Source organism: Arachis duranensis, chromosome 4 (assembly GCF_000817695.3).
Source record: "Arachis duranensis cultivar V14167 chromosome 4, aradu.V14167.gnm2.J7QH, whole genome shotgun sequence".
NCBI lineage: Eukaryota > Viridiplantae > Streptophyta > Magnoliopsida > Fabales > Fabaceae > Arachis > Arachis duranensis.
The window spans coordinates 46,425,273-46,441,993 of NC_029775.3; the positions used below are offsets into that span (position 1 = coordinate 46,425,273).

At 37.9% G+C, this 16,721-nt stretch overlaps 1 non-coding gene across 1 annotated transcript; it reads right to left on the reverse strand.

The window, feature by feature from the left end:
- Positions 1 to 488: 488 nt before the first annotated feature.
- Positions 489 to 597, reverse strand: LOC127747325 (small nucleolar RNA R71). Its single transcript, XR_008009125.1, has one exon. It is a non-coding gene; the product is annotated as a small nucleolar RNA R71 (small nucleolar RNA).
- Positions 598 to 16,721: the final 16,124 nt, after the last annotated feature.

Here is a 16,721-nt window from a genome sequence, read left to right on the forward strand (position 1 = left end):
AAAGGACTCTAAAGAAGAAACTAAGAGAAGCTAAAGCACAATAAATCAGAGAAAACCTTACAGAGAATCTCGAAAAGGAAAGAGACATGGCCGAACCCAATAACAATGGTGGAGGCACAAGAAGGATGCTTGGTGATTATACTACACCTACTTCCAATTTTTATGGAAGAAGCATCTCAATCCCTGCCATTGGAGCAAACAATGTTGAGCTGAAACCTCAACTAGTTGCTCTAATGCAACAGAACTGCAAGTTTCATGGACTTCCATCAGAAGATCCCTATCAGTTTTTAACTGAATTCTTGTAGATCTGTGATACTGTTAAGACTAATGGAGTAGATCCTGAAGTCTACAGGCTCATGCTTTTCCCCTTTGCTGTAAGAGACAGAGCTAGAACATGGTTGGACTCACAACCTAAAGATAGCCTGGACTCTTGGGATAAACTGGTCACGGCCTTCTTGGCCAAGTTCTTTCCTCCTCAAAAGCTGAGCAAGATCAGAGTGGATGTTCAGACCTTCAAGTAAAAAGATGGTGAATCCCTCTATGAAGCTTGGAAAAGATACAAGCAGTTGACCAAAAAATGTCCTTCTGGCATGCTTTCAGAATGGACTATTTTGGATATATTCTCTGATGGTCTATCTGAGCTCTCCAAGATGTCATTGGACCATTCTACAGGTGGATCCATTCACCTAAAGAAAACACCTACAGAAGCTCAAGAACTCATTGACATGGTTGCAAATAACCAATTCATGTACACCTCTGAGAGGAATCCTGTGAGTAATGAGATGCCTCAGAAAAGGGCAGTTCTTGAAATTAATACTCTGAATGCCATATTGGCTCAGAACAAAATGTTGACTCAGCAAGTCAACATGATTTCTCAGAGTCTGAATGGATGGTAAAATGCATCCAACAGTACTAAAGAGGCATCTTCTGAAGAAGAAGCTTATGATCCTGAGAACCCTGCAATGGCAGAGGTGAATTACATGGGTGAAGCCTATGGAAACACCTATAATCCCTCATGGAGAAATCATCCAAATTTCTCATGGAAGGATCAACAAAATCCTTAACAAGGCTTTAATAATGGTGGAAGAAACAGGTTTAGCAATAGCAAGCCTTTTCCATCATCTTCTCAGCAACAGACAGAGAATTCTGAGTAGAGCCCCTCTAGCTTAGCAAACATAGTTTCTGGTCTATCTAAGGCCACTTTAAGTTTCATGAATGAAACAAGGTCCTCCATTAGAAACTTGGAGGCACAAGTGGGTCAGCTAAGTAAGAAAATCATTGAAACTCCTCATAGTACTCTCCCAAGCAAATACAGAAGATAATCCAAAAAGAGAGTGCAAGGCCATTGATATAATCAAAATGGCCGAATCCAAAGAGGAAGGGGAGGACGTGAATCCCAATGAGGAAGACCTCATGGGATGTCCTCCAGACAGAAAGGAGTTTCCTATTGAGGACCTAAAGGAATCTGAGGCTCATATAGAGACCATAGAGATTCCATTAAACTTCCTTTTGCCATTCATGAGCTCTGAGAACTACTCTTCCTCTGAAGAGGATGAAGATGTAACTGAAGATCAAGTTGCTCAATATCTAAGAGCCATCATGAAGCTAAATGCCAAGTTGTTTGGTAATGAGACTTGGGAAGGTGAACCTCCCTTGCTCATTAGTGAACTAAATACATGGGTTCAGCAAACTCTACCTCAAAAAACAAAAAAGATCCTGGTAAATTCTTAATATCCTATACCATAGGAACCATGATCTTTGAGATGGCTCTATGTGACCTGGGGTCAGGTATAAATCTTATGCCATTCTCTATAATAGAGAAACTGGGATTTTTGAGGTACAAGCTGCAAGAATCTCATTAGAGATGGCAGAGAAGTCAATAAAACAAGCTTATGGATTGGTAGAGGACGTGTTAGTGAAGGTTAAAGGCTTTTACATCCCTGCTCATTTCATAATCTTAGACACTGGAAATGATGAGGATAAATGCATCATCCTTGGAAGACCTTTCCTAGCCACAGCAGGAGCTGTGATTAATGTTGACAGAGGAGAGCTAGTCCTTCAATTGAATGGGGACTACCTTGTGTTTAAAGCTCAAGGATCTTCCTCTGCAACCATGGAAAAGAGGCACGATAAGCTTCTCTCAATATAGAGTCAAACAAAGCCCCCACAATCAAACTCTAAGTTTGGTGTTGGGAGGCCACAACCAAACTCTAAGTTTGGTGTTGAACCCCCACATTCAAACTCTAAGTTTGGTGTTGGGAGGTCCCAACAATGCTCTGAACATCTGTGAAGCTCCATGAGGGCTCATTGTCCAGCTATTGACATTAAAGAAGCGCTTATTGGGAGGCAACCTAATTTTATTTATCTATATTTCTATTGTTCTTTTATGTTTTATTAGGTGTATGATCATGTGGAGTCACAAAATAATTGCAAAAATTAAAAACAGAATCAAAAATAGCAGAAGAAAAAGCACACCCTGTAGAAAGAGCTGTCTGGCGTTTAAACGCTAGAAACAAGCATCTGTCTGGCGTTTAACGCCAGAAACAAGCACCAAGCTGGCGTTTAACGCCAGAAACAAGCACCAAGTTGGCGTTTAACGCTAGAAACAAGCATCAGGCTGGTATTAAACACCAGAAACAAGCTACATTGGGCGTTTAACGCCAGAAATAAGCATCAGTCTGGCGTTAAACGCCAAGATTGCATATAGAGGGCATTTTACACACCTAAAGGGTGCAGGGATGAGAAATCCTTGACACCTCAGGATCTGTGGACCCTACAGGATCCCCACCTACCTTATTTCTTCTTCACACAATCCAATAACACTATACCATTCACCCACATCTTTCTCTCTCTTCCTCCACTATATAATCCCCTCCATCCTTCTTCATTTTCACACAACACAACTCTCTCTTCTCCCCCTTGGCCGAATACACACCTCTCTCCCTCTCCTTCATATCTTCTTCTTCTTCATCTATTCTTTCATCTTTTGCTCGAGGGCGAGCAACATTCTAAGTTTGGTGTGGTAAAAGCATAGCTTTTTTTTTTGTTTTTCCATAACCGTTGATGGCACCTAAGGCCAGAGAAACCTCAAGAAAGTGGAAAGGGAAAACAAAAGCTTCCACCTCCAAGTCATGGGAGATGGAGAAGTTCATCTCAAAGGTCCATAGCTCAGTAATAGAGTATTTGACTGCACAACAAGAGAGCCCACTCATGGACCTCAACAAGAGCATGAGGAATTCCCTCATCAAGAAATCCATGAGATGCCTCAAGGGATACATTTTCCTCCACACAACTATTGGGAGCAACTAAGGATAGGAGCACCAAAATCACTAGGGATGAAGCAACAAAGGCAAGGAAGAGACATAGAGGAGCTCAAGGACACTATTGGTCCTTTAAGAAGAAGGCGCCACCATCACTAAGGTGGACTCATTCCTTAACTTCCTCATTCTTATCTCTCTGTTTTTTTTTTCAGTTTTATGCTATATGTTTGTCTATGTTTTGAGTCTTTACTGCATGATCATTGGTATCTAATAACTATGTCTTAAGGCTATGAATAATTCCTTAAATCTTTCACCTTTCTTAAACGAAAAATGTTTCTAATACAAAAGAATAAGAAGTACATGAGTTTCGAATTCATCCTTGAAAATTAGTTTAATTATATTGATGTGGTGATAATACTTTTTGTTTTCTGAACGAATGCTTGAACAGTGCATATTTTTGATCTTGTTGTTTATGAATGTTAAAATTGTTGGCTCTTGAAAGAATGATGAACAAAGAGAAATGTTATTGATAATTTGAAAAATCATGAAATTGATTCTTGAAGCAAGAAAAAGCAGTGAAAAAGAAGAAGCTTGCGAAAAAAAAAGAGAAAGAGAAAGAAAAAGCAAGCAGAAAAAGCCAATAGCCTTTAAAACCAAAACGCAAGGGTAAAAAGGATCCAAGGCTTTGAGCATCAATGGATAGGAGGGCCCAAGGAAATGAAATCCAGGCCTAAGCGGCTAAATCAAGCTGTCCTTAACCATGTGCTTGTGGCATGAAGGTCCAAGTGAAAAGCTTGAGACTGAGTGGTTAAAGTCGTGATCCAAAGCAAAAAGAGTGTGCTTAAGATCTCTGGACACCTCTAACTGAGGACTTTAGCACAGCTGAGTCACAATCTGAAAAGGTTCACCCAGTCATGTGTCTGTGGCATTTATGTATCCGGTGGTAATATTGGAAAACAAAGTGCTTAGGGCCACGACCAAGACTCATAAAAGTAGCTGTGTTCAAGAATCAACATACTTAACAAGGAGAATCAATAACACTATCTGAACTCTTAGTTCCTATGGATGCCAATCATTCTAAACTTCAAAGGATAAAGTGAGATGCCAAAACTGTTCAGAAGCAAAAAGCTACAAGTCCCGCTCATCTAATTAAAACTAATATTCATTGATATTTTAAGATTTATAGTATATTCTCTTCTTTTTATCCTATTTGATTTTCAGTTGCTTGGGGACAAGCAACAATTTAAGTTTGGTGTTGTGATGAGCGGATAATTTATAGCTTTTTGGCATTGTTTTTAGGTTGTTTTTAGTAGGATCTAGCTACTTTTAGGGATGTTTTTATTAGTTTTTATGCAAAATTCCCATTTCTGGACTTTACTATGAGTTTTTGTGTCTTTCTGTGATTTTAGGTATTTTCTGGCTGAAATTGAGAAACCTAAGCAAAAATCTGATTTAGGCTGAAAAAGGACTGCTGATGTTGTTGGATTCTGAGCTCCCTACACTCGAAATGGATTTTCTGGAGCTCCAAAACTCCAAATGGTGCGCTCTCAATTGCGTTGGAAAGTAGACATCCAAGGATTTCCCACAATATATAATAGTCCATTCTTTATTCGAGTTTAGATAATGCAAACTGGCATTCAACACCAGTTCCATGCTGCATTCTGGAGTAAAACACCAGAAACATGTCACAAACCAGAGTTAAACGCCAAAAACACGTTACAACTTGGCGTTTAACTCCAAGAGAAGCCTCTGCACGTGTAAAGCTCAAGCTCAGCTCAAGCTCAAGCTCTGCACGTTTGATTTGGACCATTTTCACCGAGAGGACGTGAGGTAGCTATTGACAACGATGAAACCCAACAGACAGCTTGCCATGGAAGGGAGTAAGAATGATTAGATGGAAGCAGTGGGGAAGCAGAGATTCAGAAGGAACAAAGCATCTCCATACAATTATTTTAAATTCCCACCAATGATTTAGATAAGTATCTCTATCTCTATTTTATGATTTATTTATCTTTATTTTCGAAAATCATTATAACCATTTGAATCCGCCTAACTGAGATTTACAAGATGACCATAGCTTGCTTCATACCAACAATCTCCGTGGGATCGACCCTTACTCACGTAAGGTTTACTACTTGGATGACCCAGTGCACTTGCTGGTTAGTTGTGCGAAGTTGTGACAAAGTGTGATTCACGTTTGAGAGTTCCAAGTCTTTGGCGCCATTGTTAATGATCACAATTTCGTGCACCATCACCATAAAGTGACATTTTTCCCAGTTTAACACCAGGTTAGTCTCTTGGCACCTTTGCAGAACAAGTGTCAGGTGATCAAGACAGGAGCTGAATGAGTCTCCATATACTGAGAAGTCATCCATGAAGACTTCCCAAAATTTTTCCACTATATCAGAGAAAATAGAGAGCATGCATCTCTGAAAGGTTGCAGGTGCATTACATAGCCCAAATGGCATCCTTCTGTAGGTAAATGCTCCAGATGGACATGTGAATGCTGTTTTCTCTTGATCCTCGGGATCTACTATAATTTGGTTGTAGCCTGAATAGCCATCCAAAAAGCAGTAAAAATCGTGACCTGCTAGTCTTTCTAGCATCTGGTCTATGAATGGTAAAGGAAAATGATCCTTTCTGGTGGCTGTATTGAGTCTTCTGTAGTCAATACACATGCGCCACCCTGTAACTGTTATTGTGGGAACCAGTTCATTTTTCTCATTATGAACTACTGTCATGCCTCCCTTCTTGGGGACGACTTGGACAGGGCTCACCCAGGGGCTATCAGAAATTGGATAAATAATCTCAGCCTCTGGTAATTTAGTGACATATTTCTACACCACTTCCTTCATGGCTAGATTTAGCCGCCTTTGTGGTTGAACCACTAGCTTAGCATTATCCTCCAAGGGAATCTTGTGCATGCTTCTGGCTGGGCTAATTCCCTTAAGATCACTTATGGACCACCCAAGAGCTGTCTTGTGTGTCCTTAGCACTTGAATCAGTGCTTTCTCTTCTTGTGGCTTTAAGGTAGAGCTTATGATCACAGAAAAAGTGTTGTCTTATCCCAGAAATGCATATTTCAGGGATGATGGTAGTGGTTTGAGCTCTGGTTTGGGGTGGGCTTTTCCTCTAGTTGAGGAGTTTTTAGAGGTTCTTCTATTTCCTCTGGCTCCTCCAGATCAGGCTGAACATCTTTAAATATGTCCTCTAACTCTAATTTGAGACTTTCAGCCATATTGAATTCTTCTACCAAGAGTCAATAAGATCAACTTTCATGCAGTCTTTTGGTGTGTCTGGATGTTGCATAACTTTGATAGGATTCAACTTAAACTCATCCTCATTGACTCTCAGGGTCACTTTCCCTTTTTGAACATCAATGAGAGTTCGGCCAGTTGCTAGGAAAGGTCTTCTTAGAATGAGAGTTACACTCTTGTGCTCCTCCATTTCCAGCACTACAAAGTCAGTGGGGAAGGAAAATGGCCCAACCTTGACAATCATGTCTTCAATTATGCTTGATGGGTATTTAATAGAGCCATCAGCAAGTTGAAGACAAATCTAGGTTGGTTTGATCTCTTCTGTCAAACCAAGCTTTCTGATAGTGGATACAGGGATTAGGTTGATACTTGCCCCAAGATCACATAGAGCTGTCTTGGTACAAATTCCCTCTAATGTGCATGGTATCATAAAGCTTCCGGGGTCCTTAAGCTTTTCTGGTAAGCTATTTAGAATGACTGCACTGCATTCCTCAATAAAAAAAACTTTTTCAGTTTCTCTCCAATCCTTCTTATGGCTTAAGATCTCTTTCATGAACTTAGCATAGGAAGGTATTTGCTCAAGTGCTTCTACAAACGGAATCTTTATTTCAAGAGTCCTGAGATAGTCTGTAAAGCGGGCAAATTGCTTATCCTGTTCCGCTTGGTGGAGTTTCTGAGGATAAGGTATTTTGGCTTTATATTCTTCAACCTTGGTTGCTGCAGGTTTATTTCCAATAGAAGCAGGCTGAGATGCCTTCTTGAGGGAGTTATTATTAGCACTTGCAGGTGTCTGATCCCTTACTGGCGTTTGAACGCCAGGATTGGGTGCTGGATTGGCGTTTAACGCCAGATTCCTACCCTGTTCTGGCATTTGAACGCCAGAATTGAACATGGAATTGGCGTTTGATGCCAACTTTTCACCCTTTTCTGGCGTTTGAATGCTAGAATTGGGCATCCACTGGGCGTTTAACGCTAGTTTGTCACCCTTTTCTGGTGTTTGAATGCTAGAATCATTCCTCTTTGGGCTCTTAATGTCCTCAGAGGGATTTTGGGTAGCATACTATTCGTCCTCTGTCAGCTGTTCTTTCCTTGGCTTTCTGCTGCTTTGAGTTGATGTATTTAATGTTTTTCCACTCCTTAATTGAACAGCTTGACATTCTTCTGTTATTTGTTTAGATAACTGTTGTCTTGTCTGGTCAAGTTGTGCTTCCATATTTTTATTAGAATCTTGAGTATCTTGTAACATTTCTTTAATTTCTGCTAACTGTTTTGTCAGAGTAAGTAATTGCTGGTTGATTTCTGCAACTTTTTCTGGAGGACTAAGGTCAAGAGATACTACTTTAGCCTCTTCCTTCATGGAGGACTCACTGCTCAAGTACAGATGCTGATTTCGAGCAACTGTATCTATAAGCTCTTGAGCTTCTTCAATTGTCTTTCTCATGTGTATAGATCCACCAGCTGAGTGGTCTAGAGATATCTGAGCTTTTTCTATAAGCCCATAGTAGAAGATATCTAACTGCACCCATTCTGAAATCATTTTAGAGGGGCATTTCCTCAGCATCTCTATGTACCTCTCCCAGGTATTATAAAGGGATTCATTATCCTCTTGTTTAAAGCGTTGGATGTCCAGCCTTAGCTATGTCATCCTCTTAGGAGGGAAATATTGATTCAGAAATTTTTCTGACAGCTATTTCCATGTCTTTATGCTGGCCTTAGGTTGGTTATTTAAACACCTCTTAGCTTGGTCTTTTACAGCAAATGGAAATAGTAATAATCTATAGACATCATGGTCTACTTTTTTCTCATGTACTGTGTCAGCAATTTGTAAGAACTGTGCAAGAAATTCAGTAGGTTCTTCCTGTGGAAGACCGGAATACTGGCAATTTTGCTGCACCATGATAATGAGCTGAGGATTCAACTCAAAACTACTGACTCCGATAGAGGGTATACAGATATTACTCCCATATGAAGCAGCAGCGGGATTAGCATATGACCCCAGAGTCCTTCTGGACTGTTCATTTCCACTTAGTTCCATGATGGAGAAAGGGAGATGATGTGGATTTATTTTATTTATTTTATTATATTTATTTATTTATTTATATTTATTTTTTTGAAATAATAATAATAATAAAAAATGGAGACTAAAATAATTAAAAAATAAAAAAGATTTGAATTTTTTTATGAAGATTTTCGAAAAGCGAGGGGAGAGAAAGTGGTTAGGGAGTTTTGAAAAAGATATGATTTTAAAAAAAAATCTTAAAAGGATATGATTTGAAAAATTTTGACCAAGTCAACCCAAGGGATTCGAAAATTATGAGCAATTAAAGGAAAAGATATTTTTTTATTTTTGAATTTTATTATGAAAGAGAAAAACACATAAAAGACACAAGACTTAAAATTTTTAGATCCAATGCTCCTTGTTTTTTGAAAATTTTGGAGGGAAAACACCAAGGCACACCAAACTTAAAAATTTTAAGATCAAAACACAAAAAAGACTCAAGAACACCTTGAAGACTCACAAGAACAACAAGAACAAAAGAAAGAACACCAAACTTAAAATTTTTTAGAAAACCAAAATAAAATTTTCGAAAACTAAAGAAAAATTAACAAGAGAACACCAAACTTAAAGTTTGGCACAAGATTTAATCAAAGAAAAATTATTTTTGAAAAAGTTTTTAAAAGGAAGATACTCAATTACCAAGAACACAAGCACAATGCTTTAGCCAACTGAGCTATAAATTTAACGTGTTTTAAAAAGGTATTTTTAAAGGAAACTAAAAACATGCAATTGACACCAAACTTAAAATATGAAACTAAACTCTAATAAAAGACTCCAAGAAAAATTAAAAATTAATAAAGAAAAATAATATTTTTGAAAGATTTTTTTAAAAAAAAGGAATAATAAAAGATGCAATCCTAGTGACTCTAAACCAAAAAGACAAATTTTTCCTAATCTAAGTAACAAGATAAACCGTCAATTGTTCAAACTCGAACAATCCCTGGCAACGGAGCCAAAAACTTGGTGCACGAAATTGAAATCACACTTGCGATTCCGCACAACTAACCAGCAAGTGCACTGGGTCGTCCAAGTAATACCTTACGTGAGTAAGGGTCGATCCCGCAGAGATTGTCGGCTTAAAGCAAGGTATGGTTATCTTGTAATTCTTAGTCAGGAGATTATCAATGAAAAGGGTTTTGTTTGCAATAAAATAGAAGAACATGAAATAAAAGGTACTTGTGATTCAGTAATAGAGAACGGGTTGAGGTTTTGGAGATGCTCCGTCTTCTGGATCTCTGCTTTTCCACTGTCTTCTTCTTCACGCACGCAAAGCTCCTTCCATGGCAAGCTGTGTGTTGGTGGATCACCGTTGTCAATGGCTACCATCCATCCTCTTAGTGAAAATGGTCCAAATGCACTGTCACCGCACAGCTAATCATCTGTCGGTTCTCGCCCATGTTGGAATATAATCCATTGATTCTTTTGCGTCTGTCACTACGCCTAACACTCGCGAGTTTGAAGCTCGTCACAGTCATCCCCGCCCAGATCCTACTCGGAATACCACAAACAAGGTTTAGACTTTCCAAATCTCAGGAATGGCCGCCAATAGTCCTAGCCTATACCACAAAAACTCTAATCATGAACCAAAAGGCTAAGAGATATACACTCAATCTATGGTAGAACGGAAGTGGTTGTCACGCATGTGTTCATAGGTTGAGAATGGTGATGAGTGTCACAGATCATCACATTCATCAGGATGAAGTGTGAGTGAATATCATAGAATAGAGACAAGCGTGATTGAATAGAAAGCTATAGTAATTGCATTAATTCATCGAAACACAGCAGAGTTCCTCACCCCCAACCATGGAATTTAAAGACTCATGCCGTCAGAAATACAAGATAAAATATGTAAAATGTCATGAGGTACAAAATAAATCTCTAAAAGTAGTTTTTATACTCAACTAGTAACCTAGGTTTACAGAAAATGAGTAAACTAAGATAGGTTGTTTTTAAACGCTAGTGTTGGTGCCAGTTTGGGCTTTAACTCTAACTTTTATGTCAGTTTTGGCGTTTTGACGCTAGAAAAGGGGAGAGAGCTGGCGTTTTGACGCCATTTTACGTCATCAAAACTTGCGCATAGTATGAACTATTATATATTGATGGAAAGCCCTAGATGTCGACTTTCCAACGCAATTGAGAGCGCTCCATTTGGAGTTCTGTAGCTCCAGAAAATCCACTTCGAGTGCAGGGAGGTCAGAATCCAACAACATCTGCAGTCCTTTTTGAGCCTCTGAATCAGATTTTTGCTCAGGTCCCTCAATTTCAGTCAGAAAATACCTGAAATCACAGAAAAACACACAAACTCATAGTAAAGTCCAGGAATGTGAATTTTGCATAAAAACTAATAGAAATATACTAAAAAGTGGCTAGATCCTACTAAAAATTATATGAAAATACCCCCCAAAAAGCGTATAAAATATCTGCTCATCATTGTTCTTGGTAAGTCTTCTTGTTTGATCTTTACATTCTTGAACTCTTAGAGTCTAAATATAAAAAATTTCTAAGTTTGGTGTCTTGCATGTTTTTCTTTTCTTGAAAATTTTTCAAAAATAAGTTCTTGATGTTCATCATGATCTTCAAAGTGTTCTTGGTGTTCATCTTGACATTTATAGTGTTCTTGCATGCATAATTGGTTTTGATTCAAAATTTTCATGTTTTGAGTCATTTTTATGATTTTCTCTCTCCTCATTAAAAATTCAAAAATAAAAAAATATCTTTACCTTATTTCTCTCATAAATTTCGAAATCTTTGGGTTGACTTAGTCAAAAATTTTTAAAATAAGTTGTTTCTTGTTAGTCAAGTCAAGATTTCAATTTCAAAAATCCTATCTTTTCAAAACTTTTTAAAAAATCAAACCTTTTTCATCTTTTCTTTCATGTTTTTCGAAAATTTTAAAAACTGTTTTTCAAAATCTTTTTCTTAATTTCATTTCAAATTTTCAAAAACCTTACTAACAATTAATGTAACTGATTCAAAAATTTCAAGTTTGTTACTTTCTTGTTAAGAAAGGTTCAGCTTTTAAATTCTAGAATCATATCTTTTAGTTTTTTGTTAGTCAAGTCATTAACTTTAATTTTCAAAATCAAATCTTTCTAAATTTCTTTTTCAAATCTTTTTTAAATAAATTTCAATCATATCTTTTTAATCATATCTTTTTCAAATCATATATTTTTTAATCAAATCTTTTTCAAATCATATCTTTTTCAAACTTTAATTTCAAAATCTTTTCTAATTTCTTATCCTTTCAAAATTTATTTTCAAATCTTTTTCAATTAACTAATTGACTCTTTGTTTGTTTTACTATTTCTTATCTTTTTCAAAACCGCCTAACTAATTTTCTCTCTTTAATTTTCAAAAATCATCTTCACCCTTTTTCAAATTCTTTTAATTAACTAATTGTTTCAAATTTTAATTTTTATTTTATTTCTTCTCTTAATTTTCGAATTCTAACTAAAATTTTAAAATAAAAACAAAAATATTTTCTTTTTAATTATTTTCAAAAACTCTCTCTCTCATCTTCTTCTATTTATTTATTTAATCACTAACACTCTTCTCTTCTTCTTATAATTCGATCCCTCTCTCTCTCTCTCTGTGTGTGTTCAAATTTTTCCTTCTTCATTCTTATTCTTTTCTTCTTCTACTCACATAAAGGAATCACTATACTATGACATAGAGGATTCCTCTTCTTTTTCATATGAGCAGGAGCAAGGACAAGAACATTCTTGTTGAAGCAGATCCTGAACCTGAAAGGACTCTGAAGAAGAAGCTAAGAGAAGCTAAAGCACAACAATCCAGAGAAAATCTTACAGAGAATCTCGAAGAAGAAGTAATGGCCGAACCCAACAACAATAACAATGCAAGGAAGATGCTTGGTGACTTTACTACACCAAATTCCAACTTCCATGGAAGAAGCATCTCAATCCCTGCCATTGGAGTAAACAATTTTGAGCTAAAGCCTCAATTAGTTTCTCTGATGCAACAGAATTGCAAGTTTCATGGACTTCCATAAGAAGATCCTTTTCAGTTCTTAACTGAATTCTTGCAGATCTGTGATACTGTTAAGACCAATGGAGTTGATCCCGAGGTCTACAAGCTTATGCTTTTCCCTTTTACTGTAAGAGACAGAGCTAGAATATGGTTAGACTCTCAACCTAGAGATAGCCTGAACTCTTGGGATAAGCTGGTCACGGCTTTCTTAGCCAAGTTCTTTTTTCTTCAAAAGCTGAGCAAGCTTGGAGTGGATGTTCAAACCTTCAGGCAGAAAGAAGGTGAATCCCTCTATGAAGCTTGGGAAAGATACAAGCAACTGATCAAAAAGTGTCCTTCTGACATGATCTCAGAATAGACCATCCTGGACATATTCTATGATGGTCTGTCTGAATTGTCTAAGATGTCATTGGATTATTCTGCAAGTGGATCTATTCACTTGAAGAAAATGCCTGCAGAATCTCAAGAACTCATTGAAATGGTTGCAAATAACCAGTTCATGTACACCTCTGAAAGGAATCCTGTGAGTAACGGGGTGCCTCAGAGAAAGTGAGTTCTTGAAAATTATGGGCCAACGTTGGCTCTGACGTTGGCCTCTTTGATGAGCGGATAATTTATACGCTTTTTGGCACTATTTTTAGTATGTTTTTAGTACATTTTAGTTAGTTTTTAGTATGTTTTTATTAGTTTTCATTTAAAATTCACTTTTCTGGGCTTTACTATGAGTTTGTGTGTTTTTCTGTGATTTTAGGTAATTTCTGGCTGAAATTGAGGGACCTGAGCAAAAATCTGATTCAGAGGCTGAAAAAGGACTGCAGATGCTGTTGGATTCTGACCTCCCTGCACTCGAAGTGGATTTTCTGGATATAAAGAAGCCCAATTAGCGCTCTCTCAATTGCGTTAGAAAGTAGACATCCTGGGCTTTCCAGCAATGTATAATAGTCCATACTTTGCCCGAGATTTGATGGCCCAAACCGGCGTTGCAAATCAGCTTCAGAATTCCCGGCGTTTAACGCCGGAACTAGCACAAAAATTGGAGTTAAACGCCCAAACTGAAGCTGGCGTTTAACTCCAAGAAAAGTCTCTACACATGAAAGCTTCAATGCTCAGCCCAAGCACACACCAAGTGGACCCCGGAAGTGGATTTTTACGTCATTTACTCATTTCTGTATAGCGTAGGTTACTAGTTCACTATAAATAGGATATTTTGACATTGTATCTGGATCTTATGACACATTACATGTTTCTTATTGTATCGTCTATGGCATGAGTCTCAAAACCCCGTGGTTTGGGGTGAGGAGCTCTGCTGTGTCTTGATGGATTAATGCAATTACTACTGTTTTTCATTCAATCACGCTTGCTTCTATTCTAAGATATCACTTGTTCCTCAACTTGATGAATGTGATGTTCCGTGACACTCATCATCATTCTCACCTATGAACGTGTGCCTGACAACCACCTCCATTTTACTTTAGATTGAGTGAATATCTCTTGGATTCCTTAATCAGAATCTTCGTGGTATAAGCTAGAATTGATGGCGGCATTCAAGAGAATCCGGAAGGTCTAAACCTTGTCTATGGTATTCTGAGTAGGATTCAAGGATTGAATAACTGTGATGAGCTTCAAACTCCTGAGGGATGGGCGTTAGTGACAGACGCAAAAGAATCACTGGATTCTATTCCAACCTGATTGAGAACCGACAGATGATTAGCCGTGCTGTGACAGAGCGCGTTGAACATTTTCACTGAGAGGATGGGAGGTAGCCATTGACAACAATGAAACCCTACATACAGCTTGCCACGGAAGGAGCCTTGCATGCCTGAAGAAGAAGACAGTAGAAAAGCAGAGATTCAGAAGATAGAACATCTCCAAAACCTCAACCTGTTCTCCATTACTGCAAAACAAGTATTTATTTCATGTTCTTTTACTTTTCATAATTAAACCTGAGAATTATCGATATCCTGACTAAGAGTTACAAGATAACCATAGCTTGCTTCAAGCCAACAATCTCCGTGGGATCGACCCTTACTCACGTAAGGTATTACTTGGACGACCCAGTGCACTTGCTGGTTAGTTGTGCGGAATTACAAAAGTGTGATTGCAATTTCGTGCCGCAAGTTTTTGGCGCCGTTGCCGGGGATTGTTCGAGTTTGGACAACTGACGATTTATCTTGTTGCTTAGATTAGGACTGTTTTATTTTTGTGGGTTTAGAGTCTTTTATTTGAGTTTAGTTTCGTATTTTATGTTTGGTGTCAATTGCATGTTTTTGTTTTCTTTTAATTTTTCGAATTTGAATGTTCTTAGTCTTTTCTTGATCTTTAAAGGTTCTAAGTTTGGTGTCTTCTTTGTGTTTTCCTTTAAAATTTTCGAAAATTTGTGTTTGATTTTCTACAAATTTTAAGTTTGGTGTCATCTTGTTGTTTTTCTCTCTCCTCATTTCAAAAACAAATCTTTTTCAAAATAATTTTCAATCATATCTTCTTAATTGCTAATTCCAAAGTCTTTTTAATTAATTAATTGATTTAGTTTTCAATTGGCTTTGATTTTATTTTCTTTTAGTTTTCGAAATTTTATTCTATTTTCTCTCCCATTTATTTTATTATTTTCGGTCATCTTTAATTAAAAACGAAATTTTTTTTTTTACTTTACTTGCAATCCATATCATCTCCGTTTCTCCCACATGGACCTAAGTGGAGTTGAGCAGTCCAGAAGGACTCTGGGGTCATATGCTAACCCCATTACAGATGCATATGGGAGTAGCATCTGTATACCTCCCATTAAAGCAAGCAGCTTTGAGCTAAACCCTCAACTCATTATCATGGTGCAGCAAAATTGCCAGTATTCCAGTCTTCCACAGGAAGAACCTACTGAGTTTCTGGCACAGTTCTTACAAATTGCTGACACAGTACGTGATAAAGAGGTGGATCAGGATGTCTACCGATTATTACTGTTTTCATTTGCTGTAAAAGATCAAGCTAAGAGGTGGTTGAATAACCAACCCACAGCAAGCATAAAAATATGGAGACAGTTATCAGACAAATTCCTGAATCAATTTTACCCTCCAAAAAGGATGACACAGCTAAGGCTGGACATCCAAGGCTTTAAACAAGATGATAATGAATCTCTTTATAATGCTTGAGAGAGGTACAGAGGTATGCTAAGAAAATGCCCCTCTGAATTGTCCAAGATGTCATTGGATTATTCTGCAAGTGGATCTATTCACTTGAAGAAAATGCCTGCAGAATCTCAGGAACTCATTGAAATGGTTGCAAATAACCAGTTCATGTACACCTCTGAAAGGAATCCTGTGAGTAACGGGGTGCCTCAGAGAAAGTGAGTTCTTGAAAATTATGTTGTGAATGCCATATTAGCTCAGAACAAAATGTTGACTCAACAAGCCAATATGATTTCTCAGAGTTTGAATGGATTGCAAAATGCATCCAACAGTACTAAAGAAGCATCTTCTGAAGAAGAAGCTTATGATCCTGAGAACCCTACAATGGCAGAGGTGAATTACATGGGTGAAGCCTATAGAAACACCTATAACCCCTCACGGAGAAATCATCCGAATTTCTCATGGAAGGATCAACAAAAGCCTCAACAAGGCTTTAATAATGGTGGAAGAAACAGGTTTAGTAACAGCAAGCCTTTTCCATCATCCTCTCAGCAACAGACAAAAAATTCTGAGCAGAGCCCCTCCAGCTTAGCAAACTGGTGCACGAAATTGCAATCACACTTTTGCAACTCCGCACAACTAAAAGACTCTAAACCAACAAAATAAAATAGTCCTAATCTAAGCAACAAGATAAGCCGTCAGTTGTCCAAACTCAACAATCCCCGGCAACGGCGGTCTCCTTCCATGGCAAGCTGTATGCAGGGTTTCACTGTTGTCAATGGCTACCTCCCATCCTCTCAGTGAAAACGATTGCATATGCTCTGTCACAGCACGTGGAATTCAGCTGTCGGTTCTCGGTCAGGCCGGAAGAGAATCCAGTGATTCTTTTGCGTCTGTCACTAACGCCCCGCCTACTAGGAGTTTGAAGCACGTCACAGTCATTCAATCATTGAATCCTACTCAAAATACCACAGACAAGGTTTAGACCTTCCGGATTCTCTTGAATGCCGCCATCAGTTCTAGCTTATACCACGAAGATTCC